We start from the raw sequence: 22,685 nt of genomic DNA on the forward strand, positions 1-22,685 counted from the left end.
ATTTTTCTTAGAGATGTGATATTGTCAGGGTCTAGTGTGGAAAGAGCATGAACAGTACAAATTACACTATAAGATAGAAATAGGGTCACCCACAGAATTATCTTCATAACTGGGTCTAAGATAGTTCCTGTCATTTATTTCCCCCACCTTCAAAACACTACCTTGAATCTAGTATTCTGTTAAGACAACAGGCAAAAAAGAGACAGCTCCTGAGCATTGGTACCTTGAGTTTAGGATTTGGTATGGAAATGAATAACTCACAAATGAGGGCCATGCATACGCGCTTTTGGTTTCTTGCATCACCTTTCATTGTCTTAAGACTGAAAAGTTAATAACCCAGTGTGTAGTCATGCTATTATCAGTTTACATTGTAGTAAAGCCCATTCAAATGATGATTACATATGTTAATGAGAATCGTTGTAATGCACTATACAGTACATTACCTTCAATAAATATAATTGTTTATGCACTTTAATGAGGGTATATAATGCCCCAAAACTAATGGTATTGACTGAATTGTGATTTATTGTTCTAAAACTTTGCCCTTAGGAAAGGAAATCTTATAAAACCTTTTATGTTTACCTTTCTTTAGCCCCCTAAAAGCTGCCACTCATCTCTCCCTCCCCCTGTTACAAGAAGAAAATAGCTCCAAGATGCTTCTACAACATTCCCTGTCAATGTGTCTCTCAACCTGAAGAAGCAGGAGGTGGGTTCTTTTAAAACGTTTAATGAAGATCATTATGTTTACCCCTTAGTAAGGTTTAATGCATTATCTGGCAGCAAAACTGATGCCACGTCAGAATTTTGGCTTCAGATCAAATAACAAGGAATAGAAACATGGTTTGTTAAACTACACACTAGGAATAGAAAAGAAAGCCAGGGATAGCATTTGGCTCAGAGTCCTGCATCAGGCCAGGGAAGAGACCATGATTAAATTGTCTCTGTGCAGACCTCCAGCTGGGGACAAAGAGAGAGTGGGTGGAACCCACACAGTTAATTCTAATCCCAAGTTTCTTTCCCCTTTTCCTTTCTATAAGGAAAAATTTAGTCTCGTCTTGACAATGAAGCTAACAAAATCCTCATATCTGATAAATAAAAAATAAAATATAGTTATTGTGCATGATGGATACTTTGTTTTTCAAATTAATATAGATACTAAAAATAAGGACTAAAGTCTCCAAATGGGCTTTGTATTGCCTTACATTTTGGCTTTAGTATTCATGTTTCTAAGTAGACAGACATCATGTAGCTAATGTCTTCAGCAAAGATTTCTTTAATCAGAATTCTAGGAATTACTGATTAATATGTACAAACACTAAAGCCACTGCTTTTACGCTGAATCTGAACCAAACTCACTTATGCCAGTCATAACCAGAATTCCTTTTTTCTCCACCCAAGGAATAGAATATCATTTGGAGCATTATCTGGTCTCTGGCTTTAGTGTGCGTATTACCTAGCTAATTTCCAGCTTATCTACTATCTGGTTCTTACATCTGCACAGTAATTGGGGTGTGACCCATCACTCTCTGTTATCACATCCTTCAGCCCAGGGATGACACAGACTTCCTGGTGAAAAGTAGGGCTTCAGGAGGAACTTTCCCCTAATCACTGGAAATGGAGTTTTGTCACCTTTGGAGGTAAATTTGCATGTGAGGTCTCCTGGTTTTTTTCTATCTCCACAGCATACTATCTGAAAGGACTTTTAGGAGTCTTTATGAATAAATAAAACTGTGCAACTTAAAGACGAAGATTAATTCATGTAGATACTTTTAATGCCCAGTAGAAATGACAACAGGGGATCTGTACTGACATCTTAAAAGGATTTGTTGAACAACAGCAGTTTCTTAAAACAGATTCCCAGGATGGAAGGTAATCACTGGAGAAACTTTCCAAGGTTTACAATGGTGTTCCAAGTAGTTTGAAAGTCAGTAGTTTAAAAAAAAAGAAAAATTGACATTGAGATGCAATTTGTGGTAAGATCTAATTAATTTTTTTGCTCCTAAGAATAATTTATTATTTACACTTCTTATTATATATGTATTTTAGCTTCATTAGTCTGCAATACTGGAAAAAATTATACCTTCAAGTCCTATTTATCAAATTAATGGTGCAATTTCCTAGTGACACATTCTAACATTCATTAAACCGAGTACAGTAAAAATGCATTTAAATTAGATTAGTGTGATGTAATAAAGATTCCAGTGTAGGGGGTGATATTCTAGCTGAAGAGAAACACCCAGATTGAGTTGAAAGCAACTTGGAGATAATGCTTCAAAACCTATTTTGGCACTGGCTAAGTAAAAGAATAAGCGATGATGACTCTCTCCTCTAACTGCCTCTGCTTAGCTTTTGTTATGCTTTACCATGACAAGGGAAAAAAGACTCAAAGATGTAACTCGATCACCCAGCAGAATGCTCAAGCTTTGTTCAGCCAAAGGCTATGGCAGTAAACTTGTCCAAAGCTTCTGTATTGTGACAGATTTGCTCATGATACAAATAAATACTGTATCCACCGTCACCATTAATTAGCTTATATTTGAGGATGAAAAGCACCATATACCCACCAAATATTACATTACCATGCATACTTCCTCGCTTGCAACGATTAAGAAGGGGTTGTAACTTGTACTATTTTCCAAGGTGAGCACGTTACATTTCCATGTTTAATGTGTTGAGGCCCACATATGAAGATGTTCTCTCTTAAATACACATAATAGAAACACTTAGGTAATACTATGAAAAATGTGTGTTGTTACATCAATATGCCTGTGCTACTATGCTGCAAGACCTAGGAGACTCTGAAATGGCCATTGTCCTGAGTTTAACAAAGCACATAATACAATTTAGTGCTTCATAAATACTTTCAAGACAATGGGAATTCTTGGAGATTAAGTGAGATAATGTATGTGAAAGCAGTTGGTATATAAAAGACATTTACAATGTCAGCTAACTCAGAATCTGAATCCATAAGCCTAGAAGGCTTTGTGCAGAAATCCTGGCACAACTATCAAGATAGAGACAAGGGTGGTGCTGCTCTCTAAAATACATGCAGTAAGTTTTGTTGTTTGTTTGTTGTAGGCAGTTCTTACTGATAGACATATTATTGGTAGTTAGGAGAAAGCAATGAGGGGTACAAACTGGGCAGTACGTGGTGGTCTGCATGACCCCAGCTGCCCGCTTACAGAGGTAGGGGTAAGGGAAAGAGTTGTTGGAGCACGCTGGCCATGAATGGGCTTCCCTGAACCTTTGTGATGGGGTGAAGGAGGGAGAAATTGAGCAGAAAACAGACTGCAATCCTCTTCTGGCCTAGCCCAATACCAGATATCCAGCCATCTTCATGTATATTTACCCACGCCAAAAAGAAGGAACTATGAGGAGGTCTCAGGAGAGAAATGAAAGTTAAAGAAATAAGGGGTGCTATGGAACTGACATAAAATGGAGATTTCCAGTTTTAGGGCATGTACCTGGGTCAGGAGACCAAGAAAAGCATAGATTTCAGAAGGCAGAAAAAAAGCAAACAATAGTGTTGGAACAAATTGAATCATGGCCAATAATCAGTCTGCAAAATACTTAGAAATGTGATGGGTTGGCAACTCCCTGGGGAATTTGGCAGTGTGAACAACCAATTTGAATAATTGACAGAGAAATATTTCTGGTCAACCAGGGTTATACAGATTGTCCATTCACAGCTGTCACATCATTCAATGAATTGACAGTCTGTCACTTAACTCTGCTTCCAGAGGGTCCAGGGCACCCTGACTCTGGTGGCAGGATTCAGTGATAGGATGAGATTAGTCTGCAGTCACTACATGCCTCTGGTTCCTGGACTTAAACTAACATTTTAAAGTGAAGTTGAAGATAAAAATTCTGTTTTGGTTCAATTTTGTATCTCTTTTTGAAAAAAATATTTTATAAATTACCAGACTAAAATGGATTTTTTTAAGGTATACAGTTTTATGAATTTTAATACATGTATAGATTCATGCCACCACCCCTATGATCAGGATACAGAATAGTTCCTTGTTCCCCCATAACTCCTTTGCTATTTCTTTATAGTCACCCCTTCCCTCACCCCACTCTCTAGCAACCACTGATATAATCTCCATGCCTACAGTTTTATCTTATTGAAAATGCCATATAAATATAATCACACACTACAGAACATTTGAAACTGACTTCTGTAGAATAATGCTTTGAGATTCATCCAAGTTACTACATCTATCAAAAGTTTGTTCTTCTTCATTGCTGAGTAGTATTCTATTATGTGGGTATACCACAGCTTATCTATTCAACCATTGAAGGACATTGGGTTGGCTCCAGATTTGGGCAATTATGAAAACAGCTACTATAAACATTCAAGAACAGGTAGTCTTAAGAACATACATGTTCATTTTTCTAGGGTAAATATCCAGAAATGGAACGCTGGATAACAGGTTAAGAGCATGTTTAAACTGCCAAACCATTTCCACAGTGACTATATCATTTTGCACTCCCAGCAGCAGTGGAGGAAAACTCTGTTGCACCAGGTCACTATTTTTAATGTTAGCCATTCTGATAAGTGTGCAGATGTATCTCATCATGGCTTTGTTTTCATTTCCCTAGTGACTAATGAGAAACATTTTTTTCATGTGCTTTTTTGCCATCCTTATAGTCTCATAAGTAAAGGCTCTGTTCAAGTCTTTTGCTTATTTTTTAGTGTTTTTTTTTCTTATTTGTTGTTTTGAGAGTTCTTTATAGATTCTGTGTATAAGTGCTTTGTCAGGTCTGTGATTCACAAGTATTTTCTCCCAGTCTGTAGCATGCTATTTCATTCCGTTAACATTGATATTCACAGATCAAAAGTTTTTAAATTAATGAATTTTTTCCTATGGATTGTGTCATGTCAAAGATCTCTTTGCATGACCCAAATCAGGAAGATTTTCTTCTGGAAATTTACAGTTTATGTTTTACATTTAGGTCTGTGATCCATTTTAAAGTAATTCTTGAATAAGATGTGAAGTTTAAGTTGAGGTTTATTTTTTGCATATGGATGTGCAATTACTGGTCATTACTAGTCATTACGACTGCGTTAGTGGGTTGTTTTGGGTCTGGTTCACGAGAGAACGGAGAAAAGAGAAGAGAGAAAAAAACAACCACGAAAAAACCAGAGGATTTCTACACTCTCTCTGAGCATTGGGAGTTTCCTTTTTCACTCTTCCAACCAGAGCTAGAGAGTTTCTCCTCAACCTCACTGTTTGCTCCTGACATTCACTCCTGGTTTAAACTACATTTAGTTCAGGCTGAGGGATACTGGAGAGGAATAGATGGCTCAGTACAGCTGGTTCAGTGGTACTTCAAATCTGGTGTTCTTCTCTGATGAGCCTGCTGCTGTTTACTCCTCAGGGACCTCAGATGTAAGCTCCATGCATTCAGTTCCGGTTTTATAGTTGTATTCAGTGGGAGAGATGGACTGAGTGTGCTCATTCCATCTTACCTGGAATTTACTCATCTTTCTTTTATTGCTTCTCTCTAGTACATTTATATCTTCCTCTCCCACTCCCTTTCTTATCACCACCTCAAAACTTGTCATTAAAATTCAGGTTGGGTTGTTCTAATTATTTCATTTGTCTGATAGGTTGATATTTTCTCATAAAAGATTAGGTCTTTTGAGCCATTATTTTATTCATGGTCTCTGACCATTTGTAAAATAATGCCTAAGCATTATTTTAGATTTGCAAGCCTTGCAGCAAATGTTAGCCTTTAGTGAACAGAATAAGGACGTTTGATAGGTAAACAGCAGTCAGCTTGTGAGTATGGGGCACTTAAATCTGTAGCAAACCATTTCCTGCAACTTTCATCAAAATCAGGATGCAGTCAGAGTCTAAGGCCTGGATGTACTAACATTCCACTGAGCATTAACTTTTATGGAAAAATTGTATTCATTTCTTTGCACTTTGATATTTTCCTCTTTGTGTCAACTCAAACACATTTCACTGTTTGAAGGAAAGATTGTTCCATATGGAAGGGTCCTATGGTAACCCTCTTGCCCTCCTTGCTCTGACAGGCAGTTTGCTTTCAGGTTGCCATAAGAAAGTGAGAGCTTGGCATGGCTTCCAAAACCTGAGCTCAGATTCATTTACTTCTGTCACTCTTACCCCCCTGCTCATGACCATTGATGTTGTATCTCCCTACTGTGTATTTTGCTCAGATTTATACACTCAACAGTCATTAGTGACTGATTTGTAGCATAGACGATAAAAGTTTAATAAAAAGGGAGTGAGGACTCAGCTCTGTGATTTAGCCTTTATTTTTCTTTTGTTTAAAACCAAAAGCTTTTTTTAAAAAAATGTAAGAGAAAACAGTGGTTGATCTTGGGTTGCTGAAAAATATGATTTCCTACTTCTGTTTTTATCAAGCTCTAAGATCCAATATTCATCTTTTTGTTGTGGACCTGATTAGTCTGAACATGCCATTAGAGGACACTAATAAATAGGAGACAAAGACACTCAAAGTAAGACTAAGAGTTGGTAACTTCAGGGCAGTTCACAAAAGGGAAGTGAGAACACTAGTACCCTGATTATAGAGAGGGGAATGCTTGGGTGCAAGAGACTCCTCCAGTTAAAATGAAGAAGTTAGTTTTTGGCCCAGCACTGAAATATATTCCTTCCATGCTAACAGCATTGACATTCTTTCTTTATCTGTTGACCCATTCCTACTAGGATCTAAAGTGAAAAGGGAATTAAAGCTGTTTTTTCTCCAGCACAGCCTGCCCTGTACTCAGGACAATAGTGTAATAAAGACTTGGCAAAGTTCTTTGGAAATCACAAAGGTCATTTAACTAGGCTGAGTTTAAATTGAACGTTCAAAATACATAAAAATTTACTATTGTAACTATTCTAATGAGGCTTGATTTCTCCCTATGGTTCTGGAGAAGAATGTTCTGGCAGTTTTGCCCCAGTGAAATGTCAAAGCAAGTGCCTAAAATAACTAACATATTAACTTTTGACATTTTAAGATGGCTTTGCTCTGATCTTAGATAAATGACTACATATCTCTATGTTTTAATTCCCTCACCTAAATATGTCTGATGCTGCTCATGTGCCCCACATGACTGTTAGAGAGAAAAGTACCTAAATGATCCTAAAGTACTTTGTAAGGGCAAAGTGCTAGAAAATGCCAATTAATGGAAACGTATATTTCCACCTGCAGAAAAAAAAATATAGCTGTAAGAGATGAAGGAACATAACACTCCTAGAAAAGATAGGAGTAGAATTCTAAAATATTCATAGCCTAAACTAAATTTTTTTCCCTGAGAAAAAGAAAAAGAAAATTTAAAACTAGCTATTTCCAGTTTTTGCTTAGGAGGTAGAGAGTTCGAAAGGGCATCACCCATGCTCTTAAAAACAAAAACATCACAAAAATCCTGGACAGACTTCAAGTTCACAACTTTTTGGAAGCCATCAAGGAGCTGAAGTCACGTGGAAAAACACTAGCGCCAAACCCAGGGAGGTACAGGTTTCCTTTAGGGAAAGACAGGAACTGAGTACTTCACCTGAGGAAGACTCAGCCAGACACTAGTAGGAAGATTTCATCAGGAATTGTTAATGAATTGGTAGAGACTGAGTGTGGTTGGTGAGAGACTGTGCAGCTCGTTGGAATCACAGATATAGGGACAGTTTGCACCAACTTTTAGGCTCTTCTCTATGGGCCTCCCTGGGCATTCACAAAAAAAGATTTCAGGCAGTCCCCAAACCATCCCTTGTGCAAGTCTGAGGGAGAGAGCAGCAGCCACTGGAGAGGGGCACAGAAGCCTGCCCATACCCTCTTGCTCACCTCTATTATGAAACAAAAGGCTTACACTGCTGGGGGAAACACAAAAACACTGTCACCCTTAGAACACAGGAAAAAACCCATTGTAGTCAAAGGAGATAAACAGAAAATTACACTCTTCCCCTGTAAGAGGGACAGGATTATGTGCCGGGACAGAAATAGTGTTGGGGGCAGGGGAGGAGCACTGAGAAAGTCATATTCCCTGCCCACAGCCCCTAGCCCAAAGCCCAGGGAATCAGTGCCTACCTAAGACTGCAGCTTAATTATCACAACGGGGAAGCCCTGCCTTACCCCCCACCATCAGGTTAACAACCTTTAAGTACCAGTCACAGTGGAGTACCCCTGGGATAGCTGCAAGATCATGGAAAGAGAGCCTCTCTGAAGCACAGCACAAAGAAAAGACCCAAAGCTGAGGATAGAGTAGAAAGTCAGAAAATCTCTGAGAAACCAGTCCCCACCCTAAATTCAAAGTTACCATTAGAGGAATGTGAAGACTATTACACTGAGGGTGATCAAAGCAACACCAAAGTCCCAAACCATCTCAATTCCTAACTAGATTGACTCAAACTGCCACACACAAAGCCTCACAGAAGAAAAAGTGTGCCCGTCTCTAGCAGGAATAAAACCCCTCCAAGCTATTTATTTCACTTCACTTCAGTCTTTACTGCTCTACACAAGATATCAAGCTTTTAACAAAACTTATGAAAATCCTTGCATATGAAAAAGTGAGGGGGGAAAACACATTACAAAGACACAAAGAAATGGACAGAACATGGTTCAGATATGATATAAAGGCTGAAGCTATAATAAGACAGGGAATTTAAAATAACTATGATTAACATGTTAAAGGCTATAATGAAAAAAGTGGCCAAAATGAAAAGATCAAGAGAATTTCAGCAGATGGGTGGAAACTATAAGAGTCAAATAGAAACACTAGAAATAAAAAACACAGTGACAGAGATAAAGAATTCCTTCAATGGGCTCATTAGGAAACTCATGTAGCCAAGGAAAGAATCAGTGAACTTCAGGATAAAGCAATAGAGATGACCCAAAATGAAAGACAAAAAACAAAAAGAGAATTTTCCAAAATTGATTTGGCAGAAAACAAACCACAGATACAAAAATATCAAAGAACGTCAAGCCAGATTAAAATAAGATATATACACCTAGGCGTTTCATGTTTAAATTTCTGAAAACAATAACAAAGAAAAATTTGAAGACAAGTGGGGTGGGGGGGAGGAAAAAGAGACATTAAATGCAGAGGAATTAAAGATAAGAATTACAGCAAGCAGACTTCTTGTCAGAAACTATGCAAGTCACCGAACAGTAGAGTGACATCTTTGAAGTGCTGAAAGGAAAAAAAAAAAAAAACTATCAATCTAGAATTCTATACTCAGAGAAAATAAAAGCAGAATAAAAAATAAATCCGAAATAAAGACTTTCTCAGGAAAACAAAAACTTAGGGAATTAATTTTCAGCATACCTATACTACAAGAAAGGTTAATAAGAAATTCTTCAGTCAAAAGGAATTTAATAGCAGGCAGAAATTTGGATTTACGTAAAGAAATGAAGAGTGCCAGAAATGGACTAAATGAAAGTAATAGTAAAGTTCATTTTTTTTTCATGTTGGCAGAACCTTTCTTCTTTTATTTTATTTATTTTTAACATCTTTATTGGGGTATAATTGCTTTACAATGGTGTGTTAGTTTCTGCTTTATAACAAAGTGAATCAGTTATACATATACATATGTTCCCATATGTCTTCCCTCTTGCGTCTCCCTCCCTCCCACCCTCCCTATCCCACCCCTCCAGGCTGTCACAAAGCACCGAGCCAATATCCCTGTGCCATGCGGCTGCTTCCCACTAGCTATCTACCTTACTACGTTTGTTAGTGTGTATATGTCCATGACTCTCTCTAGCCCTGTCACAGCTCACCCTTCCCCCTCCCCATATCCTCAAGTCCGTTCTCCAGTAGGTCTGTGTCTTTATTCCTGTCTTACCCCTAGGTTCTTCATGACATTTTTTTTTCTTAAATTCCATATATATGTGTTAGCATACGGTATTTGTCTTTTTCTTTCTGACTTACTTCACTCTGTATGACAGACTCTAGGTCTATCCACCTCATTACAAATAGCTCAATTTCGTTTCTTTTTATGGCTGAGTAATATGCCATTGTATATATGTGCCACATCTTCTTTATCCATTCATCTGATGATGGGCACTTAGGTTGTTTCCATCTCCGGGCTATTGTAAATAGAGCTGCAATGAACATTTTGGTACATGACTCTTTTTGAATTTTGGTTTTCTCAGGGTATATGCCCAGTAGTGGGATTGCTGGGTCATATGGTAGTTCTATTTTTAGTTTTTTAAGGAACCTCCATACTGTTCTCCATAGTGGCTGAACCAATTCACATTCCCACCAGCAGTGCAAGAGTGTTCCCTTTTCTCCACACCCTCTCCAGCATTTATTGTTTCTAGATTTTTTGATGATGGCCATTCTGACTGGTGTGAGATGATATCTCATTGTAGTTTTGATTTGCATTTGTCTAATGATTAATGATGTTGAGCATTCATTTTAATTACTCTAAAAGTTAAGTGAATGTCTAAAACAAAAATATCAATGAAGTTTGTGTTTGTAGCATATATAAAAGCAAAATATATGATAACAATAATAATAGTACAAAGATTAGGAAGGAGGAATTGGGAATATACTGTTGTAAGATCCATATACTACATGTGAAGCATTATAATATTTGAAAGTAGATTCTAATTAAATTAATTAAATACGTAATTTTTAAATCCTAGAGCAACTTTTAGACATTTTTAGCATTATAAATAATAAATTAATCATGAAAATAACATAGAACCATAAAAAAATGCTCAATTAAACAAAAGAAGGTAGAAAAGGATGAAAAATGAATGACCATATGAAACAAATAGAAAACAGATAACTAGGTGGTGGTTTTTAATCCAACCATGTCAATAATTACATAAATGTTCATAGTCTAAACACACCAACTAAAAGACAGAGACTGTCAGATTGGTTTAAAAAGGAAGATCCAATGGATCTTCTATATGCAAGAAACTACTTTGAATATAAAGACATAGATTGGTTAAAATAAGAGTTTCAAAAAATATATCATGCAAACTCTAATCAAAAGAAAGGTGTAGTTGCTAATTAATTTCAAATAAAATAGACTTCAAGTCAAGAAATATTATTTGGGATAAATGAAGGACATTACATAAATAATAAAGAGGTAAGTTATCCAAGAACACATAAAATCCTAAAGGTGTGCACACCTCACAGCAGACCTTCAAAATGCATGAAGAAAAACTGATATATCAAAAAGGAAAAGGAAACAAATACACAATTGTTGTTGAAGACTTCAAGACTTCTTTCTTAGTAACTGATTTTAAAAGACTAAAAATAAGTAAGAATATAGGAGCCCTGAACAGTATTAACCGATTTGACCTAATTGACGTATAGAACACTCCAGCAACAACAGAAAAGTTGACATTCATTTCAATTGTACATGGAACATTCATCAATATAAACTATATTTCAGGTCATAAAACAAATTTTAATATACTTAAAAGAATATAAATGATACAGATTGTGTTTTTTTAACCATAGCTGAATTAAACCAGAAGTCAATTAACAGAAAGATATCAAAAACTACCCAAATGTTTCAAAATTAAACAGCATACATTAAAGTAACTTAAAGGTCAAAGCAAAATTTAAATATATTTTGAAGTGAATAAAAATGAAAATGTAACATAGCAAAATTTGTGGAATACACCTAAAGTTTTTAGAGTATCATTTATAGAATTAAATGCCCATATCAGAAAATAAACAAGGTCTCAGATCAACTCATTTTTGACAAAGGTGTCAAGACAATTCCATGGAAATAGGATAGTCTTTTCAATAAATGGTGCTGAAGCAATTGGATGTCCATATGCAAAAAAAGTGAAGCTCCACCCATACCTCACACTTTATGCAAAAATTAACTCCAAATAGATCATAGATCTAAATATAAAACATAAAACTTTCAAATTTCTGGAATAAAGCATAAGAAAATCTTTGTGACTTTGAATTAGACAAAAAGTTCTTAGGTAGATGCCAAAAGCCTGAGCCAGAAGATCAAACTTAATAAATTGGACTTTATCAAGTTTAAAATTGTTGCTCTACCAAGGACCATGTTAAGAAAATTAAAATGCACACTAGAGATTGGGAATGTCTGTTTTTGCTAAATATGTATCTCATAAGAAACTTGTATCCAAAATATATTTTTAAAAATTCTTAAAACTTAACCCAATAAAAATGGGCAAAAGATTTGAAAACTTGCCCCCAAAATACATATAAATGGCAAATAAGCACATCTAAAAATATCTCGACTTTGTTAGTTACTAGGGAAATGAAAATTAAAACTATAATTAGCTACCACTAAACACCTATTAGAATGGTAAAAACAAAAAAAAAATGAGAAACCGGACAATATATAATACAAAGTACTGGCAAGGAATCAGAGCAGTGAGAGCTCTCATATAATGCTGGTACGAATGCAAAAGTGGCATAGTAATTTTGGAAAATAACTTAGTAGTTTCTTATCACGTAAAACATACATACACTTACCTTATGATGCGGCAATGCCACTTCTAGGTATTTACCCATACGGAATGAAAACTTATGGCCTTACAAACCTGTATTGATATGCTTATAGCAACTTTATTAATAATTGCTAAAAACTGGAAACAACTTAAATGTCCTTCAGCTGATGAATGGATAAACCAAGACACATCCGTACAGTGGAATACTACTTGGCCAATAAAGAGAAATAAATTATTGATACACACAATGGCATTGATAAATCTCAAATAATTTTGTTAGAAGAGAAGCTAGACCTAAATTTTAGATAATATATGATTCCATCTATATGACATTTTGGAAAAAATAGAACTATAGGGACAGAGAGCAGATCTGTGGTTTCTAAAGATAAGGGTGAGAGGTGGGGCTGACTACAAAGGGGCAGTGCTATAGGGAGCAAATGGGGTAGTAGAACCATTTTGTATCATGATTGCAGTGGTGGCTACAACTTGATATATCTGTCAAGACCCATAGAATTATATACCACAAAGAGTTGATTTTAGTGTGTAAATTTTTAAAAAACCCAAAGAAATGAATTGTGACAAACCTCCTAATAAGTGCACAGACAATATATGGGGGGATACAAACAACCCAGGAGAGGCTGAGCAAATTTCCTTACCACCTCATGCAACCTTTAATAAAAAGAACTTCCTAGCACAACATTGAGTGTTATATTCCTGAAGGCACAAATAATACTTTTCTTTCCCAGTTTTATTGAGATATAATTGACGTATAACATTGTGTAAGTTTAAGGTGTCCAGCGTGATTTGATATATGTGTTATATATTGTGAAATGATTACCACAATAAGTTTAGTTAACCTCCATAACCTCACATAGTTACAGTTTTTTTGTGCGACAAAACTTTAAGATCTACTGTCTTAGCACCTTTCAAATATATAATACAGTGTTGTTAGCTATAGTTACCATGAACTCATACAACGAAAGAGCAAAAAAATAAATACTCCAATGCACAGCAAAGACAATACTTTAAAGTATATAAGAAATTAATCTATAATTAAAGAGGTATTCTCAAATACTCTATAAATGATTAATTGTCCACTTTTTTCATTTTAAAAAATTTTATTGAAGTATAGTTGATTTACAATGTTGTATTAATTTCTGCTGTACAGCAAAGGGACTCAGTTATACACATATATATACATATTCTTTTTCATATTCTTTTCCATTATGGTTTATCACAGGATACTGAATGTAGTTCCCTGTGCTGTATGGTAAGACATTGTTGTTTATCCATCTTATATATCACAGTTTGCATCTGCTAATCCCAAACTCCAATGCATCCGTCCCCCAACCCCTCCTCCCCCTTGGCATTTTCCACATTAAGGATTTTTTCCCTTTAGGCTAGAGTCCCAGAAATAAAATGACTAGGTTTAAGGTTAAGAATATTAAGCCCCCTGAGACACATTTTCAGGCATCTAGTTGAAGAACAACATCTAAATAGTGAAGCCACCTGAATGGTACACATGCTATCAGGCCTATTGCTGAGTCATCTTATTCGTGCAGGCTCTCTGGGGGCACCACTTTACACTAAAATTAGGTCTTTGCCTCTACACTGAACCCCAAACGATTTCTTACCTTTTTAAACATACCATACAGAACAAAACACCACCCAAAAAAGTTGCAAATATTTGTGTTAAAAACTTCTAAAATCTTAAAAAAAACCACAAATATTTGCTTAAAATATTGGCCACAAAAGCAAATATTTACCTTAAAACTAAAAAAATTATACTTTTATGTATCATGCAAAAATGAGGGTATCTCTCTCTCCCTTTTTTCTCTTAATTGACAAGGATAACTTTTCACAGAGGGAGCGTGCTTGAAGAGACCTTGCCAGTGACAGCTACCTTTCAGCCAGGTTGCCCTGGTGTGTGTCACCTGTGCTTTAGCTTGGCTAAAGTAGTCTCTTCACTGAGAAGGTGTTGCTTTGGCAAAGGGTTTAGTCTACTGACAAGTAATGAATTAGAACTCATTCTTCTTTAAAAGCACGGGATCCTGAGGAAGCAAACAGGTTGCAGTTATGGTACATTCAAACACATTGAAAAGGGAATGTTAAAAGATTAAAAGCCTAGTGTTATCTGACCCCTAATTGTCCACTTTTTGAGACCAATTTGGAAAAAAAAATCAGATCCCTACCTCACTTGCCAAGTAAATTCTAGAAGAATTACGCATTTAACTATAAAAAAGTGAAACAAAATGCACTAGAAGATTATTGATAAATATGTCTATAATATATATGATAAAATATAAATATGTTTATACTCTTGGGAATGAAGAATACTTTTCGAAGTATGACATCAAAGGCAGAAATCAAAAGGAAAAAACAGAGTATCAACTACATATAAATGTAAAACTTCTGTAAATCAAAATTTTTTAATTAAAACAAAAACGCCTAAGATGGAAAAAAACATTTGCAACATATATGGCAAGAGAATTGATATCCCAGTTAATAATGTCTCAAATATCAATAACATAAAGATAAATAACCTGCCAGGAAAAAAAATGGCAAAGAACTTGAGCCAAATTTACACAAAAGAATATAATTAGCCAATAGACATTGAAAATTAAATCTTTAAAATCAATAAATGAAAATTTAAAAATACGATGACCTTTGAAGCTAATCATTGGAGAATAATTATTTCCAATACCCAGCTGTGGTAAGGATTTCAGTGAAACTAACATTCTCATTTGTTACTACGGAGATATTTTTACATGAGAATTTTAAAAATACATTTTAAAACCTTAAATGCTGCATGGGTTTGACCCAGAAACTCCAGTTATAGAAAACTATCTGAGGGAAAACAACAACCTGAACAAAGACTTACCTATGTTTTTTGCATCATTATTACTAACAACAAAAAGTGGAAATAGTCTACATTTCCAATAATAGGGGGTGGGTGAATAAGTTATGGTATACACATAGAATACTCTCAGTGATTTTCTCCAGTGGGCTTATACTGGCTTAACGAGTATAGACTGTTAAGACTTCAGGAATTTTAGAAGCCAGTTGTTGAAGTGTTGGTAGCTTGAAATCAACCATGGTGTGAGTGCTTACCAAGGAAATCTGAAAACGCTGCAAATCTAGGCTGGTTTGATCCTTCAGAGAGCTGGTTGATAAACATCTACCAGCATTTAACTGCCTTACATCTATTATTAATAATATTTGTATAAAATTAAAAGACAGGAGAAAATATTTACTATTTTTTTCTTACGTGAGGATGATATCTTCTAAAGCAGTATGCGTAACAATTATTTAAAAAACAGAGAAAAAGAGACTGGAATTTGAGCCATGTTTTATTTTCTGAGTGGTTAGATTAAAAATATCTATTTTATTTACTTTCACGTAGCTAGATTTTCTACTTGGAACATATGATACCTCTGTAAAAAAAATTGTTTGAATAAGCAGTTCTTGATGTTTCTATCTCTCAGTTACTCCTAAATATCACTATGAGAATCCCTATAATGATCAAGAGCAGGAATCAGCAAACTTTGGCCCATAGGCCAAATCCAGCCTGACACCTGGTTTGTGAATAAAGTTTTATTGGAACACAAGCTCATTTGTTCGCATATTGTTTATGGCTGCTTTTGTACCACAACAGCAGGATTCAGTAGTTGTGACCTAGACTGTGTCGGTCACAAAACCTAAAATATGTGCTATCTGGCCCTTAACAGAAGAAGTATACCAGCCCCTGCTCTAGACATACTTTGGACTGTGTCTGCACAGGCTTATTACTGCCCCCTTTATTGAGGAATCTCTTCTCACCCATGTTCTCACAAACCCACCCGAGTGGATTTGCCCAGTTTCCGTCCCTTCCTCTAGGTCAGTATTCATTGGATCCTGACTCAGGATCTGACTCTCCTTAAAGTGGCTTGCGACCTACTTACGTGGCAGTCAGGTTCTTCTTCTGGGAATTTTGTGCTAGGAAACCAGCAAACTGTTGGCACTGGCCACGGATGCTGCAGCTAGAACCCAAAAGCAATCTTATGTTTCAGTTCTGTGAAAACTGAATTTACAGAGGCAGTAAACTGAGCAGAGGGGGACACTCTAGTGGTTCCCCAGATAGAAGCCATGAGCTGAGGGAGACCACATGGTGTCTGAGAGGAGAGAGAAGACTTGGTTCCTGCCTTTGTAGTTCTTTGGTTTTGTCCCTACAAAGGGACATGTTTGATTCTTGTGCAAATGTCTGTCAGAGTCCTTATTTTTTAATATTTTAAAAACACTCCTCTTCTTGAGTTAGGGTTGAATGCAATCAGATGAGCCTTGAACAGAAAATATATTCTTAGAAGTATTTAAGGACTTATGGAAAAATTTCATTGGTCTGAATGATAAAATAATTTGTCAAGCATGATTAAAAACAGAGGGTGATTTACCTACAAGATAATGATTTATATGTTATAACAAAAAAAGTCACAGTAAAAATAATTTTATAACGTCCCATATTTTGTACCATTGTGTTATAATTTAATATGTGAATGCTCACGCTGCACAGTGATAGGAAAGGGTGTTTAAGGCCATTGAACATGTACTTCATTAAGATGTCATTGGTACAGGAACACTTGTGCCAAAGAGCTTGAAGCTTATCTTCTGTGAAAGTCAGTAACCCCTTAAATGTCTCACTTCTTACCTCTTAGGTCACCCGGAGTATCTAGTCTGACGGTTGAACGTTGGTTGGCCCAAACTTCTGAAATCTTTTTAACTTATTCTGTGTGGTGCCGAACGCATTCCCTTAATTTGCTCTACTCTTTGTGTATTTCTGCTACAACTAATTTGGAAAGGGAGAAGTGGGGTTTAGAGATGTGAAGATGCAGCTCTTCTAATTGTAAAAGCAGATAAAAGCAGAGCCACTCAACAGTATGGAGAATGTAAAATGTTCACCCGAGAGTATGAGGAGGGATTTCCCCATTGGAATTGTTATGTTCTGGGTGCCTGCAGTGGACACAGTAAGACCATAAACATACTAGGTTTTTTAAGGCATGCTCCCAGGGTGTGTGTGTGTGTGTGTGTGTGGTTTGTGTTTGTGTCTGTGATTGTGCGTAATGGAGGGGAGGAGAGGATGAGCACAAATCAGATATGATTATACTGCTTTTTAATTTTCTTTTTTTCAGAGGTATTCTTACGATACAGTTATAGGGCATCTATCATGCACTAGGCCCTGGTGATAGTGGTGACTGAGCCGTCCTTCCTGCCCTTGTGGAACTTAAAGTCTGGCAGATGAGACAAACACATAAATAACAGATAACTAGCATCACAGTGGCCAGGTGAACAAACAACTCTCCAACACTAAGGGGACCATTTTTTGTCCTATTGGGAGTGGGAGGTAGAGAGTGTTAGAAAAAATTCCACAGAAGTGGGAGTTCAAAAGATTCACCTGGCACAAAATGGGGCGCAATTTTTATGGAACAAAAGCACAGGCCAGCTCTGTGGCAGTGAGTGGCTGGCACATTGGGAGAACAGTGGGTCTGCATTCTGCTGTGCTTTGTTAGGAGGTGGAACGCAGTGGGTAAGGAGTTCAGATCCAACAGTAACAATGGATCACAGAAGAAGTAAGTAACAAGAGAGCAAAAAGCAAACCAACGGTCAACAAACTCTAAACCTGATCATTTCCATTACTTCTTAACACTATGAACAAAGTAAGACATGTTGAATTCTCTTAAAATCCAAGTATGCCCTGATTGTATATCTGAACATGGCAAGTGGCGTAAGTCATGTAGCACCCTCATGATACCATTTATTTCATGTAATTTGTGATGCATAAAGGAGAGGAGGTGACCAACATCATTCATTTCCTCCACAGATCTTTATAGTGCACCTTCTTTGTGCCTAGAACTGCACTAGGCACTGGGCAAACAGATGCAAACAAGAGAGGCAAGGTCCAGCTCCCGGGTCCCAGTGTGTCTGAGCTGGTCTGTAGACAGGAACTTCTCTCTGTATCTTGTCCTGTAGGAACAGAGAATGAAGGTCATGTGTTAAGCTGAGCACAGTGGAGGGGTGAGCCTGCATTCAGCCCTGTGTCTTGTCCGTCTATTACCTTCCTGCTCAGCCAATAAAAGGAGGAAAAACAAAGAGTCCAGTGCAAGAGGTTAGCAGCATTGACTCCAGAAGCTTTGACAATAGCAGGGAGGGTCCTCGTCCCAGTGTCGGAACCCTTGATGTCAAGCAGCACTGGTGCCATCATGGTGAGCAGCAGCATGGGCGTGCGCGTGTGTGTGCATGCGTGTGTGTGTGTGTGTGTGTATGTGTGTGTCCACGCCACAGCAATGCCTTCTATGGGGACTGGCAGCACAGCACCTTGCTGCTGATGCCGTCAGCAACAGGAGAAGAAGGCGGGTGTCACGGAGAACCCAAGAGGCCAAGAAACACATGGGAGCTCCATTCCCTGGAGGGGGGGCCTCAGAGCTATTTTTGTAGAAACTCAAGGGTGCTAGGGTTTGGGGGGTGGAGAAAAAAGCCAAGGAACAATGATTTGTGACAATTTTTGTGACCTTATTTTTATGACTCCAACAACCTTCTGAAGGAATAAGACTTGGGATTTTTAGTCTCAAGTCACAGACATGGAAACTAAACTTCAGACTTGGCCATGGAGCTCATAAGGCTATTGGATTGGGGCTCAAACCCAGATCAGCTTCACAGTCCTAAGTTCTTTTGTCCTATTTTTCAACAAATGATCGTCATTTAGAAATTTATATCATAATGACATAAATAAATAATACTTGGAAACCTATTTTGAAACACAAAGAATCAGTCTACACCCGTGATAGTGCCTTCCCTGAAGTGGTTAGTCTAGTGGCCTTGAACACAGTGGGTTTAAAAGCTTTTGAAAAATCTATTTTTTGCTATGACCTACCTGGTCAGATTGGCCCAGGCAGGTGCCTAAATTTTCTTTTCTCTTCAGGGATAGCCCCAGGAGTGGTTCAGGAAGCTAATCCTTACCTGGGTCAGTGAGCTTCAGCCCCAGGCTTCTGTTCCCTATGTCTTGTGAGCCTGACCTTGTAAAGACTGAGAAGGAATGTGAAGTCATGTGCCTTTTCTAAGTGGGGTGGATCACTTTTTTAAAAACATAGATAGCGGCAATACATATTAATTGAGAGTATGTGATACTAGATTGGCTTTTCTAAGAACCACCTGGGCATTACCAGAAAATAACAGATCCAATGTTGCACTCTACTCACATTGGTAGAACTAAGCAACATTGGGCTTAAAAAAGAAATCTGCAAATTGCTAATGGCAGGCAGGCAGGAGCCACCTGTCTAATTGTATTCAAACTCGTCTGAACTGGTTTCCAAAGATCTTCATCCTTCTCCTCCCCTCTTTGAAAAAGAGCAAACCAGCACTTTTTTTTTTTTTTAACTCAATTCTATTTGGGAAGGGTTTTGAAACCAAAAAGAGACAGAGAGAAGGGGGAAATCTGATCTACCAGCTCTTGCAATACCCCAGCGTACTGTATACAGAATAAGGAAGCTTCATTTCGGACTGAGGTTGTGAAGGTCTCAAGACAGCAGAGTGAGCCCCTGCTTTAATGCTGAGCGTGACATTTTTGTATCCTTTGTGAGGTGGTCCATGTGGAACAGCATAGCACCTAGTCAGAGCTGGGCTAATTCCTTCTGGAATGAGAGGAGAGGGTGTGAACCAGCCAGGAGCGAGCAGAAGCATTTGATTCCACAGGTTTATGCCAAGATGAAGGCTGCTGCCTATTGCGTGATGCTGCTCTGTGCCAGGTCCTCCTAAAGCAAACCAGCAGTACAAGATGACACTGGTGTCTCCCGGCTTTATACACACAATCTCCAGTAATTATCTGACTGCATAACTCTCTGTGCCGCTAATGCTCAGGTGTGTGGTGGCAGTGGGGGAGGGCAGAAAGGTGAACTCTGGGACACCCACTAATGGGGGGATCGTCACTGCAGAAATGTTCACAGCCCTTTGCTGCTAGCCCTGGTTGCTGTTCTCTCCCTACTTGCTGTTCAGAAAACTTAGCCCTCAAGAAAATGACTCAGATTTGAGTTATTTCCGATTGTGATTATCTGAGAGCTAATTATTGCCTTTTGCACCATCGTGTGGCTTTTTCCTGCCTTCCCCTTTCCCTCCTGCTGCTGACCATTTCCCTGTCATTAGCACTTCCACCAGAGACGACAGCAGGGACCGCAGAGGAGAGCATGCTCACATCAGCCCCACTATCCTGGGGCAGAGTAGTTTATCAGCTCCGTGTGCAGGTTCCGGGACAGAAGGGATTAAAGTTCCGAGGTCCGCTCTCTCTCCCTGACATCATTTGTAGAGATAACTGAAAATCGTGTGGGCAAATTCTTCACACTTCATGTTAGCAGCTGCCCATGATGTTGCTGTCAGCTGGTTGAATTATGTGAGTTCTCTTTGGGCGTGTCCTGAGTCTTTTGGTGTCTAAACTGCTGCCAGGTGAAAGGCCATCACTCGGGAAATCATGTGCATTTACAGACCACCAGGGGGCTGGTGTGAGAATGCAGGTCTGAACTAGAATCCAGGTCCACCGCTTACTAGCCACTAGAACTCAGGTCCCTCTATGTGGAGGATGTCTGTGGCTTCTGCTAGCTCACTATTCATTTCCTCTCCGGTCACTGAACCCATGGTTGGGTTGGGTGGAAAACAGAAATAAACTCCAAGTCTGTCTTTCTAATGAGGTTAAAAGCTTCAGCTCTCAAAAGGGGATTTGCGGGTATGATGGAGTAAGAGAAATAGATACATAGAAGGAGAGAGACAGAGATCTGTAGACCCCGAGATTAGAGCAGTAGCAAGACCCCAGAGAGAAGTGGCTGTATGGTGTGTCTCAGTGAGGAAACGTGTGCCCCAAGCATGGCACTGAAGTAGTATAGCCTTGGACCCAAAGCAGCCAGTGGAGGCATGAAATGTGCCACCTCCCTAGAATGAGAATTGAGGCAAAAAGAAGCCACACCCCAGCACTCACCCCATGCCTTGTCTCTGCATAGACTTCAGTGCAAACTCAGAAGAAATTAGGCTTATTTTCCCACCAGTGGGAAAAAGTAGACTGAGACACAGAAATGAAGCTAAGGTATAGAAAATAGACGAGGTTATCTTTCCTGCATATCTAATTTTATGAAATTATCCCTGATACACTTATACTAATTATTTAGTAAGTATGCATTCTTCTTAAACCATAAAATAGGATCAGTAATTCTCAAGTAACCTGTCTGTTGTCTTTATACATTTGTGAGTAAAACACTCCATTTGTATTTATATAAATAGCAGATAAAACCATGACAGTTAAGATTGTGATATCTATTCTTAAAAACTTCCAGTTGAGGTATAAATGAGAAAGTACCTTTCTAGAAGATGATTTGGTAAAATGTAACACAATCCCTGAAAGTGGGCGTATCCTTTGGCCCCAAAATCCTATTTGAGGAATTTACCCTAAGGCAATAATCATGAATATATTTGAAGATTTAATTGCAAGGATGTTTATAATGGTGAGAGGGTTAATTTCTTCCATTTTAAAAAGTAAATTTTATTTACGGTGACATGCACAAATCTTAAGTGTACAGTTCAATAAGTTTTAACAGATCCACATGCCTTCAAGATATAGAGTGTTTTATCACCCCAGAACATCCCTTGGTGCCCCTTCCCACTCAAACATCCCCAGCAACAACTGTTCTGATTTCTATCACCATAGTTTAATTTTGCTTGTCAGAGATACTATTGTGACAATATTAAACGTATAATTTTTAATAGTTGTCTTCTATGAACTATGATCACCAGCAGCCACTCTAGGCTTACAACTCCAGGGAAGGAGAAAGAGTGAATGCCACCTCGGGAAAGGGGTGGTAGGATACTATCCCAGGCAGAAAGGAAGAGGAATTGAGAAGAAAGGCTGTCCTTCTGCCCTAGTGGATTGTGGGAAATGATGAGGTAAAGGAATCAGGCAAGATGACAGGTATTTCTTGATCATCCCAGAGTGGAGAGAAAGGTTAGATAGGAAGGAATAGAACGCTGCAGCAGACACTCTTGCCATTCTCCAACAAATATAAAGCCTTCCTCCTCATCAACGAGACATCAACAGAAATGACGGTCAGGGGCTTTGGGAATAGGCTGCTGTTTTCCTTGTAGAAAGAATAGACATTGTGTGTCACCTCTTCACTCACCTTTTTGCCTTGAGACCACTAAGCAACAAACTTGAGGATAAAAAACCAAGATGCTAAAGGATGGCAGTAGGAAGTACAGAAAGAGAC

This window comes from Pseudorca crassidens, chromosome 12 (genome assembly GCF_039906515.1).
Source record: "Pseudorca crassidens isolate mPseCra1 chromosome 12, mPseCra1.hap1, whole genome shotgun sequence".
In the NCBI taxonomy this organism is placed as follows: Eukaryota; Metazoa; Chordata; class Mammalia; order Artiodactyla; family Delphinidae; genus Pseudorca; species Pseudorca crassidens.